General features: G+C 36.6%; 1 pseudogene; it reads left to right on the forward strand.

Moving 5' to 3' along the window:
- Positions 1 to 11,456: 11,456 nt before the first annotated feature.
- On the forward strand, positions 11,457 to 13,647 carry LOC148571639 (zinc finger BED domain-containing protein RICESLEEPER 2-like; annotated as a pseudogene).
- The last annotated feature ends 3,574 nt before the right edge of the window (positions 13,648 to 17,221 follow it).

A 17,221-nucleotide genomic window follows, 5' to 3' on the forward strand; every position in this document is an offset into this window, starting at 1 on the left:
GTTTTGTTACTGTGCCACGTGGGCACTTAACGGAATACGTCACCCAACGTTAGCCAGCTCAGCAGACGAGATGACGGAAGGACTAACGTGGTCATATCCGTCATCTTTCGGGGACGATTTTGATTAACTTTATCTTTCGGGGATTCATATGGAGATCGAGGTATCTTTCAGGGACGATTTTGACTATTAACTCGTTTTTTTTACTAAGGTATAAAGGGGAGTTAAATCTCAATTTAGCCCCTGAAATTTGGTCTGATACTTAAATGATTCCCATAATTTCGTTGGCCCCAATTAGAACTCCCAAATTTATAATTGTGGCTCTGATTTGTCCCTGCAATTATTTTCGTCACCAGAATTCTAATCTGGCGCAATTGCATAATATGGTAGATACTACTTAGGCGAATTAATTTTGCGCTCAAACCCTTTGGAAACCACATAATGTAAGGGTTTTCTTGATGTTTTGCAACTTATGATTGTCGTAGTGAAAAGAAAGAGAGTTTTAACCCAAAAAAACTGAAATGACGTGGTTTCCAAAGGGTTTGGGAGCGAAACTAATGCGTCATCGTTTAAGTAGTATCCACCATGTCATGCAATTGCGTTAGATCAGTATTCCAGTGATGGAGATGATCGCAGGGACAAGTCGAAGCCACGATTGTAAATTTGGAATTCTAATTGGGGCCAACGAAATTGTGGGGTTCATTTTGAGGAGAACTCTTTAATTTTAGAGGGAAAGATTTGATTTCAATTGTAATGAGCAAATAACATATGACATATTTTGGTTGTAAAATTAATAGAATAAAGGAAAAAATTCTTTAATTTTGAAAGTAAAATTTGATTTCAATTGTAATGAGGGTAAAATTAGTAGAGAGGAGCATAGAACTCTTTAATTTTAGAGAGAATGATTTGATTTTGATTATAATAAAAAAAGTGATATGTGACATTTTAATTGTAAAATTAGTAATATATAATAAATATATGGGTCATTCTAGTGTATAGATCTAAATCCATACAGATGTACAGATATTCCTTTTCTGTTTATCTCATGTTGACATGTATAAAGAACTAAATTGGTACAGAAATACAGAGGTGGGCCAAGCACATCACACGTGCTTTTGGTGTGTGGCTTCAGGGAGCAGGATCTGACACTGGTCAGTCCTCTTGGCTTGGTTTAGCCGAGCCGTCCAACTCCAAAGGAGAAGGGTGGATGGAAGAAGGCTCTGTTATTATTATCTGAGTTATCTAAAAAATTATTTAAAAGGCAATTAAAACCATTACCCCTGTAATTAAGAAATTTATCACATAGCCCAGTTTAATTTCGTTCTCCTATGAAAAAAATTTAGCATCAGATTTGCAAAAAAGGTGAAATTTAACTCCATAAAAGGGTATTCTATCCTAATTTTAACATCCTAGATACCAAATTTAGGGTCCCTCTAAAATCAGCTCAAGTCTTTTGAGTTTATCTGATGCACCATAAAATTTGAATCGTTAGATTAGATTGACAAAAGATCTAATAGTTTATATTTAATTTATTATTAATTTATTAAAAATTACACTTAAAGATAACAACTTTTTTTATATTTTAAAATTGCTCAATATAAAATTTGAGAACCAAACCCCAGCTTGCTGCAGCGATGACCTTCCATTCTTCCTCCACCCACTTTTTTCTGCCTTCTTCCTCTTCACGATGAACCTCCGTTTCTTCTTTTACCCTCTTCACGATGTCCCTTCGCTTTTTTCTCTACCCATTGTTCTTTACATTCTTCCACAACGACTCCATGACCTACTTCTTCAAGTCATAGAGCTTAAACTCTATTGCTCGTGTCATTTTTCTTCTCAAATTTTTCAAATCTTTTTAGGGTTTTGGTCAAAAGAGGTTGACATTTAATGGAGCCTCGAGTTGGGAACAAGTTCCGTATCAGTTGAAAAATTGGTAGCGGATCCTTTGGAGAGATCTATCTCGATGAGTTTTCTCTCCTCTCTTTTTTTTTTGTGTGCATAATTGAACTTCTAATTTTCGAATTTTTCGATTAAGTTTTTCGGATTAATTTATTTTAGAATTTTTTGTGTAGATACCAATATTCAGACAAATGAAAAGGTTGCGATTAAGCTTGTGAGTACTCTGGTCTACCTGTGTTAATTTTGAAGAAGAAATAGTAATAATGAAACTGGTGTTTGTAAAGTTGTAATAATTTTGTTGCTGCTGAGAAAATTCCAAGAGCTACTGAAATTAGGAGAATTGTAATGTTTTAGTGACTTTTCAAGGAATGAATATGCAGAACTAGTATTTTTTTTTATATATTAGAGCTATAGGGTGCTGTAGTGCATGGCAATTTAAGGTTTCTGCATATTTCAGTTGCAAAATTAAATTATTGAAGAACAAATCATGTGTCTCTGATCGAGCATGCTGTTGTCTTGATTTTCTTTCTTATTCAGGAAAATGTCAAAACCAAGCACCCTCAGTTGCTGTATGAATCAAAGCTGTATAAATATTGCAAGGAGGAAGTAATCTTCTATCATACTGAAATTTTGTTTTTTCTTTGGAGCTCTTTGCTTTTCATTAACTTCATGTTAATCACTCGGCTTAAACTAGTTTTGGTTTGTTGATAGCTAGGATCCTAAATGTGAAATGGTATGGCGTAGAAGGAGAGTACAATGTGCTTGCGATGGATTTACTAGGCCCTAGTCTTGAGGATTTATTCAATTTCTGTAGTCGGAAGTTGTGTCTCAAAACTGTTCTCATGCTCGCTGATCAGATGGTAGGTTTTTACCTTGTTAAGAATTTCTCACTTCACTTGAATACTTAATTATACACAATATTCATTTGATTTGACCATGCCCAAAATCATCGATGCAGGTGATGCTTTTTCATTCTCAAGTAACTTTGCTTACTTCCCAATATATACATTATACAGTATATCATTCTTTTCATGCTAGTATGCATTGTGAACACATTTGGTGGCCACAATGTTGGACTTCAATTGTGCAAACTTGCTCAAAGCAGATGCAGCATAATTCTTTCTCACTCATCTGAAAAACATTACAATATCCCATAATAAGAATGGTTCAAGCCAAAAGCTATAACAAGTAAACCCTTTAATTAATTGTCACTGGCAAGTGAACTTTTTGGATTGTCAAAATCTTCACTACAACGGAATTAATTTAACAAGACAAAAGTAGAAATATGCTGTGGAGCATAAAGACATAGAAAAAGCTACTCACCTTAAATGCAGAAAAAATAAAACAAAGGATGGTTTATGGTGATCCATATCCACTGCATCAGAAGTTGCGTCTTCATCCTAACATTATTCTCATTTTCATCCATTGTGTGTCTTTGATGGAAAATAGCAGCTAACATGGCTACAATGCAAAATACAAATGAACTACACAATTTTCATAGCATTGTTTGTAAAATTCATAAAGTCTCATGCCTCATTATGTTAGATACCAACAGAACAATAATGGAGAATTACAATTGCTACATATAATTACCAAATTAGCATGAATCTTATCTACACCAACATGCTTGTAGCACAGCACTTCATTCTTATGTCATGGATCACCACAATAAGCAGCTATAGGAAACTACTTTCAGATCATAAATAACTATGTTAGCTGATGCGTGAGCATCTTTCCTATCTTTTCCTAGTGAATTTGCATTTAAATTATTAAGTTTTATCAAGAATTAATTATCTTTTAGCCACTATGGATGCTACTTTGAGTCTTGTGCAATTCTATTTATTTTAGGTAGCATTTGGTTGGATTTGATGGAGCTTCCGCAGAAAAAGAGAAGAAGGCTATATAGGGTAGAAATGCTTAGAGGATGGAGAGGAAGCTTGCACAAATGGAATCAGCACAAGAATTAAAGGAGATGGCAGCGAGGAGCGACGCGTGTGCGTACCTGACGCGTGCGCGTGAATTGAAGATTTGCTCAGCGACGCGTGCGCGTACCTGACGCGTACGCGTGACACGCGAAGAAGACCATCGACGCGTACGCGTGACTGACGCGTACGCGTGACATGCGCCACATGCAGAATTCGCAGAAAACGCTGGGGGCGATTTCAGGCCAAGTTTCAACCCAGTTTTTGGCCCAGAAACACAGACTAGAGCCAGGGGATATCAGAGACTCAAGGGAGATTCACACAAGAATGGTTATGCCCACTCTAAGTTAGGCGTGGACCCTACGAAGCAAGTGGTCCCCATCCATCAATTGAAGACATGCTTATTGTTTTAATTAATTCTGATTTAAACTTTAATTTTTACTTTAAAATAGGAAAAGATATTTTTTTAGTTTTAGAAGATAGATTTTAAATTAATTAGGATTAGATATAAAAGGGGATTAGAATTATTCTAAAGGAGCCCATTCCATTCCAAACTACCAAAATACATTTTATCAGAATCCTTATTTTCTCTTTGAACCATGAACAACTAAAGCTCCATTGTTAAGGTTAGGAGCTCTGTCTATTTGTATGGATTGATTCTATTGTTTTCTTTATTTTAATTCATGTTTTGATTTATATTTCAAGAATTATTTTCGTTCTTTATTTTATGAACTTAGGTGGAACGGAAGTATGACCCATGTTCTAATTGAATTCTTGTATAACTTGGAAAAGCTCTTTACTTGAACAACATCTTGAAAATGAATTCTCCTAAATTTTAATTATTTGGATTTAACGGGATATGTGACATATAATCCTTTTATATTTGGGTAATTAGGATTTTTGTGGCATATAAACTAGAATTTAGCTTCACCCTCTAATTGAAATTAATTAACCAAGGAATTGGCAGTTGATAAATTTTAGAGGAGACTAGGAAGGTCTAAGAAATTAGGGTCTAGTCACATATAGTTTGCCATGAATTAAATCTTGCATGATTAAAATAAATTAATAAGAAAAATCAATCCGGAAAATAGATAACTCTGAAGGCTTAACCGCCTTCCCCATATTTTATTCCCAACTTATTTACTTGCTCTTTTAATATTCGTTATATTGTTTAATGTCTTTGAACTCTCGAACACTATTTTCTATTTGCCTAACTAAGTAAATTAATCAACCATTGCTGTTTAATCCATCAATCCTCGTGGGATCGACCCTCACTCACCTGAGGTATTACTTGGTACGACCCGGTGCACTTGCCGGTTAGTTGTGGTTGTAAATTCTGCACCAAAATTTTGGCGCCGTTGCCGGGGATTGATAGTGGTTAACAACTATCAGTTGTTTGATTGCTTAGATTAGGCGTTTTAGTTTTAATTTTTTTTATTTTTTGTTTAGTATTTTCAAAAAAATTTTTTATAAATAAATAGCTCTAATGTTTTTCCTTAATTTCTGAAATTAAGTTTGGTGTCACCTAGTTAATTTTATTTTAACTTCCGTGCTTATTTTCCCTTTTAATTTTCAAATTTTTTGTCTAGTTTCATTTAAAATTTTTGAAATTTATTTATTTATTTTATTTAGTATTTTTATTTTATTATTTTACACAGGTTACCTTACAGGGACTTCTCTGCACTTTAACGTAGAGAATCCCATCTTTTCTTGTTTTTTGTCTGTGTATGCGCAGGAACAGAGGCAAGGAACCTCTCTTAGACGTTGATCCTGAACCTGAAAGGACTCTCAAGCGGTGTTTGCAACAAGTAAGACTCTGCAAGGCTGCAGAATCCACTATGGATTACAATAATGCTGTAAATGCCAATGTGGCAAATCCGAATGAGAATGAAGAACAAAGGAGAGTGCTTGGCTCTTACTCTGCTCCTACTACAGATCTTTATGGAAAAAGCATTGTGGTGCCTCCTATAGCTGCAAACAACTTTGAGTTGAAGCCACAATTGGTCACCCTGGTACAACAAAATTGCCAGTATCATGGTCATCCCCACGAAGACCCAAATCAATTTATTTCTAATTTTCTGCAGATTTGTGATACTATGAAGACAAATATAGTGAACCCAGAGGTGTACAAACTCATGCTCTTCCCATTTTCTCTGAGGGATGGAGCAAAGCTATGGCTAGATTCACAACCCAAGGAGAGTTTGAATACTTGGGACAAGGTTGTTACGGAGTTTCTTACTAAGTTTTTCCCACCAAAGAAGCTGACTAAGCTTAGGGTGGAGGTTCAGACCTTCAGGAAGAGGGATGGTGAAACTCTTTATGAAGCTTGGGAAAGGTACAAGCTACTGATTAGGCAATGCCCTCCGGACATGTTCTCTAAATGGATCCAACTAGACATCTTTTATGAAGGCTTGGGTGAAATATCCAAGATGTGCTTAGATAATTCTGCAGGAGGTTCATTGCACAAGAAGAAGACACTGGAGGAGACTATTGAGCTGATTGAATTGGTTGCTAGCAATCAATATTTATACTCATCTAACAGAAATCCTGTGAACTCTGAGGCTCCTCAGAAGAAGGGTGTTATGGAAGTAGAAGCTCTTAATGCTCTTCTTGCTCAGAATAAGCTTATGTCTCAGCAAATAAGTCTACTTACTCAACAGATGGGTGGCATGCAAGTCTCAGCTATCAACACCCAAAACTCACCTCAAAAGGTCTCTTATGACATTACAGGTAATTTTGTGCAAAATGATAATTATGACTATGCTCAATGCTCTTCTGAACAGGCCAATTACATGGGGAGTGGTCCTAGAAATCCCAACAATGATCCATATTCTAAACATACAATCAGGGATAGAGAAATCATCCAAATTTTGGGAGGAGGGACCAACCTCAGAGACCTTAGAATTTCAACAATAATTCTCAGGCCAGTTTCCAACAGAACAATCACAATAACTGCCAATTTCAGTCTCAGCAACAACAACCACCTCAGCAGGCAAACTCTAAATCCCAAGAAGATTCTAATTGGGAGATGATGAGGAGTTTCATGCAGGAAACCAGAGCCTCCATTAGAAACTTAGAGGTGCAAATGGGCCAACTGAGCAAGCAAATACCTGAAAGGTCTGCAAGTACATTACCAGGTGATACAGTGGTGAACCAAGAGAAGATTGCAAGGTTATTCAATTGAGAAATGGTAAATCAGCTGGCTCTGAGACAAGGACCAATGAAGAGCTAGTTGAAAACAAAGCTCCAGAGGAGAAGAAGGAAGAAGTGGAGCATGCCCCTCCAAAGCGTGCAGACAACCTATTCCCTGACTCTCTTGACACGTATCCTACATTGCCAAAGGTTCCTGAATACAAGCCAAAAATGCCATATCCTCAGAGACTTCAGAAGGCTTCCAAAGAAAAGCAGTTCTCTAAATTTTTAGATGTCTTCAAGAAGCTACAGATCTACATTCCTTTTGCAGAGGCTCTTGAGCAAATGCCCTTGATGGGTTGAAACCGAAATTTCAACACCTAAACTCACCGGCAAGTGTACTGGGTCGCCTCAAGTAGTAATTACTCACATGAGTGAGGTCGATCCCACAGGAATTGAAGGATTGAGCAATTTTAGTTAGGTGGTTGATTTAGTTAAGCAAATAAGTGATGATTTGAGTGAATTGTAACCAACAGAATGTAAATGACAAGGAATTTAAAGTGCAGAAAGTAAAATTACAGAAACTTAAAGTGCAAGAAACTAAATGACTGAAACTTAAATTGCAAGAAATGTAAATAGCTGAAGCTTAGATTGCAAGAAATATAAATTGCTTGAATAATAATGGGGTGTGGGATGCTGGAATTTAGAATTTAATAACAGAAAGTAAAGAAGATGAATTAAGTGCAATAGATCTAAACAGAAAGTAAATTCAACTCAATTGCAAGATCTAGGAAAGAAATTCAAGAGCTCAGAGGCTCAATGAGACTAGAAAACAAGTCTAGATCTCAATTCCTTTCTTGATCCAACAGAGAACAATTTGTAGAAGGAAAGAAAATAAAAATAGTAAAGAAAACTCAGATCCACTTCTTGGAACAATTGAGAAGAGAGGTGAAAGATGATTCTCAAACTTAGAATCAATGAAGCTCTTCAATCTCAATTCAAATTCCAAAAGAAGATAGCAAATGTAACAGAAATGAAAATCAAAATCAGAAAGCTAAATCCAAGTCACAATTCCTTAGAATTATGCAGAAGAGAACAAAGATGAATTGTAGATCAAGGATTGAAATAGAATTCCTTCAATCTCTATCCACAATTCAAAAACAGAAAGCAAGAAAATCAAAAGTGAGAACTAGGAGGAGAGAACTCAGCTCTCAATCCCAATTCCTAATTCAAAGCTCAAATTCAATGAAAATTCAAAAGTGAAAGTAAGGGTAAACAAAAAGGTTAAAAAAAAACCTCCTCTCTAAATCAAACTAAATCCTATTTATACACTTTCTATTTTTGATTTTAGAATTTGGAGTGGGCTTCTCATTTGGTGAAGAATTGAATCAAAAATATCAATTGAAGTGAAATTGGCCCATGGTGCACCTCCAGGGGAGCGTTCAGTTAACTAAGTTAACTGAGCGCTCCAAATTTGTGAAATTGGTCATGGTGCTGGCTCCAGGGTAGCGTTCAGTTACTTTAAGGTAACTGAGCGTCCCATGTGTTGCGTGACAAGCTTCCTTGGCAGCCTTGTTGTTGAACTAGCGCTCATGCTTGTTGTCCTTGGCCCAATTGTTACGTCAAAGCCTTGCTCCAGGTGTGTCTCCATAGTGTTAAGTGAAAAGCACTTAACTGAGCGCCCTGTGCTAGTATTGGAGGGAGTCTTCTCTTCGAACCTTGGTGGAAGCAATCCAACCAATTTCTTTGTTGCACAAGGTAGCGCTCAGTGAAGAAGTTTTAACTGAGCGCCCCTTGCTTTGGTGTAGCGCCTCATGCTTTGAGTGGAAGCTTCAAGTTCGAATCCTTGCTGAAGCAATTTAGGTGCCAATTTTTCTTAGCTAAGAGTAGCGCTCCTTCCTTACAAGTGAGGGCTCCCTTGTTCGAATCCTGGTGGTTGCTCTTTTGCCAATTTCCTTTGGTGAAGAGTAGCGCCCCTCATGGCTCATGTGCAAGGTTCGATCCTTGGCTCCCCCATTTTGCTTAGGGGTGTAAATTACCGAACCGGACCGAAAATTACCGCAGAACCGAACCGAATTTTACAACAACCGATTAGAAAACTGAAAAAATCGGTTTTTTTGGTTTTTTTCGAAATAAACCGATCGGTTCGGTTCGGTTTTCGGTTGACTCGGCAGAAACCGAACCGAACCGAACCGAACCGAATAATGAGGGTTCAATGGTGTGTTTTTACTAAGTTGCCCTTTAACCTAGGTATAAAAGGGCAACTTCACACACAGCCCTAGCCTTCTTCCTCTCTTTTACGCGAACGGCGAATCCGGAGCCCTAGCTTTCTTCCTCTGTTCTTCTCTTCCACGACCACGGTTCCACACTTCCACCTTCGATTCCACCATGCTCGAGAGAAGGAGACCCTGAAGGAGAACCCTAGCTTCTCTTCCTCTCTTCTTCTCTTCAGTCATCGCCGTCGCTGCCTCGCTGGGTCGCCGTCGCCGAGGAGCAATCCATTCACCGAGAAGCAGTCCTGTCACCGAGTAGCAGTCCAGTCGCCAAGCAAGACTCCAGTGGCCGTCGCAGTCCAACTCGAGCGCCAAGCAGCAGTCCAGTCGCCAAGCAAGACTCCAGTGGCCGTCGCAGTCCAACTCGACCGCCGAGCAGCAGTCCAGTCGCCAAGCAAGACTCCAGTGGCCGTCGCAGTCCAACTCGACCGCCGAGCAGCACTCCTGTCACCAAGCCATCTCCTGCAGAAAGCAACTCCACAATGTCTTCTTCGGAGGTTAGAAATTCTGAACAATTATTTTTAGAGATTCTGTTTAGTGATACTATGCTTGATTTAACCTGAACAATTATTTTTACAAATTCTGTTTGTGGTTATGATTTTTAGAAATTCTGTTTGTGCTTTTGTGGTTATGTTTTTTAGAAATTCTGTAGCTAGAAATTCTGTTTGTATTGGCTGCATCAAGAACTCACAGGATAATGCATCGCTTTATTTTTTTATTTTAATTTTTTTCCTGGATGAAAAATAGAGACATTCATTGAATACATTGCTTGTGAGGTAATATGAAGTTTGATGTTTAATTTTTGAAGTAGATTCTAAACCCATGTGATCGCTGCTTCACCAGATGTCAAGCTTTAGAATTCAGCTTTAGTGGTGAGTGCATGAACTGGCTAAAAGTGGCAGTTGATACTTGATAGTAATTTTAGGGATGAAATCATTGAAATAGGCATTGGACTAGCTTCACTCATTCCCAATTTTGATAGAAGGTCTATTATATATCTTGTTTGGGACAAACTACATAGAATCTTATGTTCTTTGGCACATGATAGTATTTCTTTTTGGTTTTTGGGTGCATAGGAGACCTTATTCTAATTAGTGTCAATAATAACCTGAAGCAAGGTTACTTCAAGAAAAAGGAAATTGATTCTTTAATTCCCCTGTGCCATTCAATGCCGTTAACTAAGATCATGTTTGACTCCAAATGTGATGATGTATTTGATGTCAAGGTACATGTTTCTTTAATTTTATTATTGAAGCCTATAATTGATTCTAAATATATATTTCATAAACTATAAGAAAAAAAAAGATTTATTTATTACACTTCCAATTGATAGAAAAAAATTGTAACTTGTAACAATTTATGATTAATTAATCAAGAGAATCTAGTACATGTTATGATTAACCTTAATCTTGGACTTTTGGTATCTGAGGAATGCAGTAGTGTCCTGAAGCAGTACTAATCTAGAATTTCCTGGCTTGTCTACATAGCACATGCCCCAATTAATTTTGAACGTTTCCATTATTATGTTCCATTTGAGACCACAAGCTGTAGTTTAGCTAAATTAAAATGATCCATTTGCTTAAAATTAATGGCATGACATACATAAACCCTTGCTTTGTCATCATCCCACTTATGTTTAAGTGTAAGTGTAACATTAAATAATGGCTTGACAAATTGCCTCCTCATACAGCTAACTAAACTACTTTATGTATGTGCTTCCACCTATGATCCATGTCAGAAAAATTTGGGTTCTTCTAGGACGCGTTTGAATAATAATTACGATGATGCTGATGCAGCCTACTAGGAGAGCTACTATTAATTCATTATATTTCTTATGAAATAAATAGAAAAATAAATAATAAATGATGGTTATACTTATATGTGAAATTCTTCCTTTGTTATGTTGAGTATAATGCATCTTGAATGTGTAGTTTGGTGGACTGTTTGAGCTGTTAATTATGCTTATTTTGGTGGACTGTTAGAGCTATTAATGATGCTTGTTTTGTTGCTGGAAACAATACTTTTGGTGCTGTTCATGAATTAAAAACCTTAATTTTTCATTGTTCTGTTTATATATATATGCAGCCAACAAGCAATGAGGTGTCCAGTGAGCGGACGCCTGAAGTTGGGGGTGAAATTGTTGAGTCCGCGGTACGTTCTTCAACGGACAGCGGCGTGCTTACCAAACCCCCGCCCCATCCTAGATCAAAGAAGAGGAAGGTTCATTCAACTAATGTGGGTGCAACTCTGGAAGCAACTCCAACAAATCCATCTCCAAGTACTGTGGAAACTGATGAAGAGGATAGCAAGGATGAAGCTAATGAAGGTAACAGAAAACCTTCTAGACCTAGATCTTGGACTTGGGAACACTTTACAAGGGATCCTAAGTCCAAGCCATCACATCCTAGGGCTAAATGTAATTGGTGTGGTGCATCATATGCATGTGACTCTCATAGAAATGGTACAACTAATATGCGTTATCATTTGTTGAACCAATGTAAAAAATTTCCTAGGGAGTCGGGTGACCCTAGTCAAACAATCCTTACCTTCCAACAAAAAAAAGAGGGTGAAGGGGTATTTACTGCAGTTACTTTTGATGCTGAAATGTGTAGAAAAGCCCTTGCTAGGATGATAATTGTTGATGAGCTACCATTCAAGTTTGTTGAGGGGGAGGGATTTAGATTCTATATGAGTATTGTGCAGCCTAGATTTCCACTTCCGGGAAGGATTACTGTTGCTAAGGACTGTTGGAATCTCTATATTAGTGAGAAGAATAGGTTGAAAACTGTGTTCAAGCAACCGAATCAATCTGTTTGTTTAACTACTGATTGTTGGACTTCTGTGCAAAATCTGAATTATATGTGTCTCACTGCTCATTACATTGATCATGATTGGAAATTGCAAAAGAGGATTATTAATTTTTGTCTTATTAAAAACCACAAGGGAGAAACAATTGGTAGAAAGATTGAGAGATGTCTTTTGGGGTGGGGGATATCTAGAGTGTTCACAATTACTGTTGATAACGCTAGTTCTAATGACACTGCAATATCTTACCTAAGAACTAGAATGGAGAATTGGAATTTACATCCTTTGAAAGGAGAGCATTTGCATGTTAGGTGTTGTGCACATATTCTTAATCTTGTTGTTAATGATGGATTGAAAGAGATGCATGAATCTATTAGCAAGATAACAAATGCTATTAGATATGTGCGTGCTTCCCCTAGTCGTATGAATAGGTTCAAAAATTTCATTAAGGAAGCTAGGATACAAGACAAGTGTACTGTCCAACTCGATGTTCCCACTAGATGGAACTCTACATACACCATGCTTGAAAGTGGTTTGAAGTTTCAAAAGGCGTTCAAGAGGCTAGGGGAGAGAGATACAGAATATGCTCTAATGCAAGGTGGTATTCCGAGGAATATTGATTGGGATAATGCAAAACACTATGGAATTCCTGAAAATTTTTCATGATGTTACAAAGAGTGTGTCTGGTAGTTTGCTTGTGACTTCTTCTCAATATTTTCATGAGTTTTGTAAGATTTTGCGTGTGTTCAAAGCTTCTTGTGGTAGTCGAGATCCATTACTTGGGAGTATGGCTGAGAGGATGAAGCTTAAGTATGACAAGTACTGGGGTAACATTAAAAATATCAACATGATGATTTTTGTTGCTGTGATTCTTGATCCTAGATACAAGTTGAAGTTTGTCAACTTTAGCTTTGAAAAGCTATATGATAAGGATGATGCTGATTTTTTGGGTGCAAAAGTGAAAGAAACCTTCTCCAAGATGTTTGAATGCTATATGAATGCAAATAATGGGGGAAGATCTTTTACTTCAACAACAATGGATGGTGCATCAGATGTGGGAGTACCTGATGGCGACATGGCTGGTGATTTTTTTAAGGAGGTGCATTTTCATGAGATCATCAACAAGAATGAGGTGGATTTGTATTTGATGGATGGTTTAGAGAAGCCTGGTGATCAAAATACTTTTGACATATTGAATTGGTGGAAGGTAAATTCTAGCAAGTATCCTATCTTATCCCAAATAGCTAGAGATGTCCTAGCAATGCCGGTCTCAACTGTTGCTTCAGAATCAGCTTTTAGCACTGGTGGAAGAGTGCTTAACAACTATAGGAGTTCTTTAACTCCAAAGACAGTTGAGGCATTGATATGCACACAAAATTGGCTTCGTGCTTCTCCAATGACAACTGATTTTGAGGAGCTTATTGAAGAGTTTGAGAAACTTGAATTAGGTATGCAAAAAAGAAATTTGTAATTCCTTTCATGGTTTATGTTTATAATCTATAATCTATATTATATTTATAATCTATATTGATTTTCTTGTTTTATTTTTGTAGAAATTGCACCAACCGGAGAAGATGAGGATGAGTCTGGTGTGGATTCAGATTAAGCATGGTGGTTAATTGGCTGTTTGGTTTTTATTTGTTTTAAAGTGACTGTTGTGGTTTAAAGTGTGTTTATTTTTGTTGTTTTGCTAGACATTTTTAATTGCCTTTGTTTTATATTTAATTAAGTTGAATTTGTACTGGATTTAAATGTAATATACTCTTGTAATTCTGGTTTATTGAAGGTTTTAAACTTTATTTTATGATATTTTAAATTCTGTTTATTAGGTATAAAAAAACCGAAAAAACCGACCGAACCAAACCGCTGTTGGTTCGGTTCGGTTCGGTTGTCCAGAAAGCAACCAACCGAATGGTTGATATTAACGTTCAACCGATCAGGTCAGTTCGGTTGGTTTTCGGTCCAAAACCGAACCAAACCGAACCGATTACACCCCTAATTTTGCTTGATTGTGCTTTGATTTCTTTCAAGGGGGAGCACGATAAAGGTAAAACAAGTTAACTGAGCACTCCTTTGAATCAAGCTTCCTTGTAGCGCTCGGTTAAATCTTCAAACGTAGTGCCTTGATTAATGAACGCTTGGCTCTTGCTCTTAATTATTAATGCCGTTCATTCATTACTAATGCCAATTTAATAATGCAAATGTATGCATGCTTATTAGTGAGCGTGCAACGTTCCATCATTTCATTCATTCTTTAATTGGCATTAGTAATTAAGTTCCATGCATGCTTTCATTAATACCTTGGCAATAATAATAATAATACATGCATGCTTCCATGGTTTTATTAAATAATGCCAATGCATTCATTTTCAATTAACAATGCCAATTGTATTAACGTTGAAGCATGATGAAATGCATAGTGAAATGCATGCTTTAATAATCCATTTCATTCTTTTGGCATTAATGATTTAATGCTTCATGCATGCATTAATTGGCTTTGTAATGCCAATTAACGTGAAGCTCACTCATATGCATAGTTTATGATGGCATTAGTACTTAGATGCTTCATGGTCATGGGTCACGCTTTTCAAAGCGTGGCCTAAGGTCCAAAGCCTGCTCTAACTTCAAGTGTGCTAAAAATTTTTTTTTTCACCATTTCTTCACCTACAAGTAATCAAAACAACCAATCAAAGCATCTCCAAATTCACAAGGTTTCTAAATCATTGAAAAACCAACTAATTCTAGCTTAAACCTTATGATTTTGTGTCAAATAAATGATGGTTGATTGATTTAACAAAATCATGCAAAACCACTCTAAATTACTCACTTACAATGCAAGAAAGTGCATAAAACCTAATGAAACAAGTGAAAAATGCTTGAAAAGCTAGCATAAGATGACTTGTCATCACAACACCAAACTTAAACCTTGCTTGTCCCCAAGCAAGCACTAAACATAAGAGAAAATGAAATGAAACAGAGAAGTATACATGTCCTTATTTAGCAGATAATTGAACTTGGTTCATGGAGGTTTTATGCAGACAATGGTAGCTCATTTATTACTTGCTGGCAGATAAGAAATGTTTCCTTAAAGGTTCATTAGAGTTGCTGCTATAATGCCTTGCTTTTTCTTGATCCCTTGCTAGCTTTTTCTTTCTTTCTTTTGCTTAGAAAGCTTATTTATTAATGAAAGCTTGGTGGCAAATGTTACAGCAGCCTTTTGGCTCAACTTTGCTTAACATTTCTTCACCACAGACACATGGCTCACAATTTCTTCCTAGGAACATTGATGCCCAGCATCTCTTTGGATTACTAAATGTTTTGTAACTAGGTAGCTCTTGATGGTGGACTTTCAGTTGGCAATCCCAGATCAGTTGATCTAAGTGGCCAAGTTTCAAAATACTCCTTAGAACCTACTTGTCCAAGCATATCCCAGTACGAAAACACCACAGACATATGTCCTAGGGTCTAAGCTATTGGTGTCTAGCCTTATTGTTTGTTTCTTTGCCAATTCTTGGATTTTCTTTTTTTTTTCTTTTTCTGTCTTATTTTGCTTCATTCTCAAAGGGATTTCATTAATAAAAGACTTTATAGTAGGAAAATAATTCATACTTCAAAGAACATGTTATTATGAAGCTTTTGTTATTTGAGCTAATCATTAAATCAAACAAATACCACCACTGAATTTCATTCTAACTTCTACAACTTTGAACATTCACTTTTCTAAATCAAACATTTCTCTTTTATTTATTGCAGAAGGGAACAAAACAAAATTCAAGCTAATGATGGATGACAAACACAATATGCAGGCTAGCATTCTTAGCAAATATTTCCACTTGCACTTAATTGAACACTTCAACAAGACATGTAGGACTTTCCAAATTAAAATACTTCAAAGCAACAAGGATTAAGTGTTAATACAACCTGTGGGGAATGTCTCTCAGCTTTTCCTTCTGTCATTGATAAACCCATATTTTATGATATATCTTGTGCTTAATCTGAGTGATTTATTCAATCCTTCACCCACTTATTCATATTAATTGTATGGTTTTACTTTCCCTTCCTTATTATGTGATGTATGTGAAAAAAATGTTTCCTATGCTTAAAAATAATTATTTTGATTACCCTTTATTTCCATTCGATGCCGTGATTTGTGTGTTGAGTAGTTTCAGATCTTCTAAGGCAGGAATGACTTAAAGGATGGAAAGGAAACATACAAAAATGGAAGGAAAGCACAAAACGGAGTTTTTGAAGAAACTGGCATCCATGCGATCGCATGGGCGATGCAGCCGCATGCCAGTGCGAATCAACAGCGACGCGACCGCATGACTGACGCGATCGCGCGCCACAAGCAGAACACATATGACGAGGTCGCATGACTGAAGCGACTGCCTGACAAGGAAAACTCCGAATGACGCGACCGCGTGACCCACGCGGACGCGTGACAGAGGCCACGCACCAGAAATTGCAGAAAACGCTCCCAGCGATTTTTGAAGCCCTTTTTGGCCCAAATCCAAGTCTAGAAGGCATAGACCAGAGGTTATGAAGTGGGGGAACGCATCCATTCAGAGAAGAGTCTCCAATTAGTTATTTTTCCATGATTTAGATTTAGTTTTGAGAGGGGGATTCTCTCCTCTCTCTTTAGGATTAGGATTTAGATTTAGGATTTTATTCGCTTTCCGGATTATCTCTTTACCAGGTTCAATATTCCTTTTTATTTTGTTCTCAATTTAATTATGAATTCTTCTATGTTACAGATTACTCTTTGACTTAATGTTATTTGAGGTATTTCAGTTTAATATTGCTTTCTTTTATTTATGTTACTTTTATCCCCAATCTGAAGACATTTTTATTCCAGTAGATTTACTTTTTCCCTTTTGGTCTTGGTTAAGAAATCAGTAACTCAGGAGTTATCAAACTCAACATGATTGATAATCCTTTTCTTTACTAATTGAATTGAACTTCAATAATCCCAATCTTTCCTTAGGGATTAACTAGGATTTGAGGATCTAAATAATTAGTCACTCGAATTTCCTTTGCTCTAGCAAAGGTTAACTAAGTGAAATTAAGATTCAATTTTCATCATCATTGATAAGGATAACTAGGATAGGACTTCTAATTTCTCATACCTTGCCAAAAGTGTGTTTTACAGTTATTTATTTAATTTACAGTCTTTTACTTACTTTAATTGCAATT

The sequence above is a fragment of the Arachis ipaensis genome, chromosome B3 (genome assembly GCF_059453495.1).
Source record: "Arachis ipaensis isolate K30076 ecotype BB chromosome B3, ASM5945349v1, whole genome shotgun sequence".
In the NCBI taxonomy this organism is placed as follows: Eukaryota; Viridiplantae; Streptophyta; class Magnoliopsida; order Fabales; family Fabaceae; genus Arachis; species Arachis ipaensis.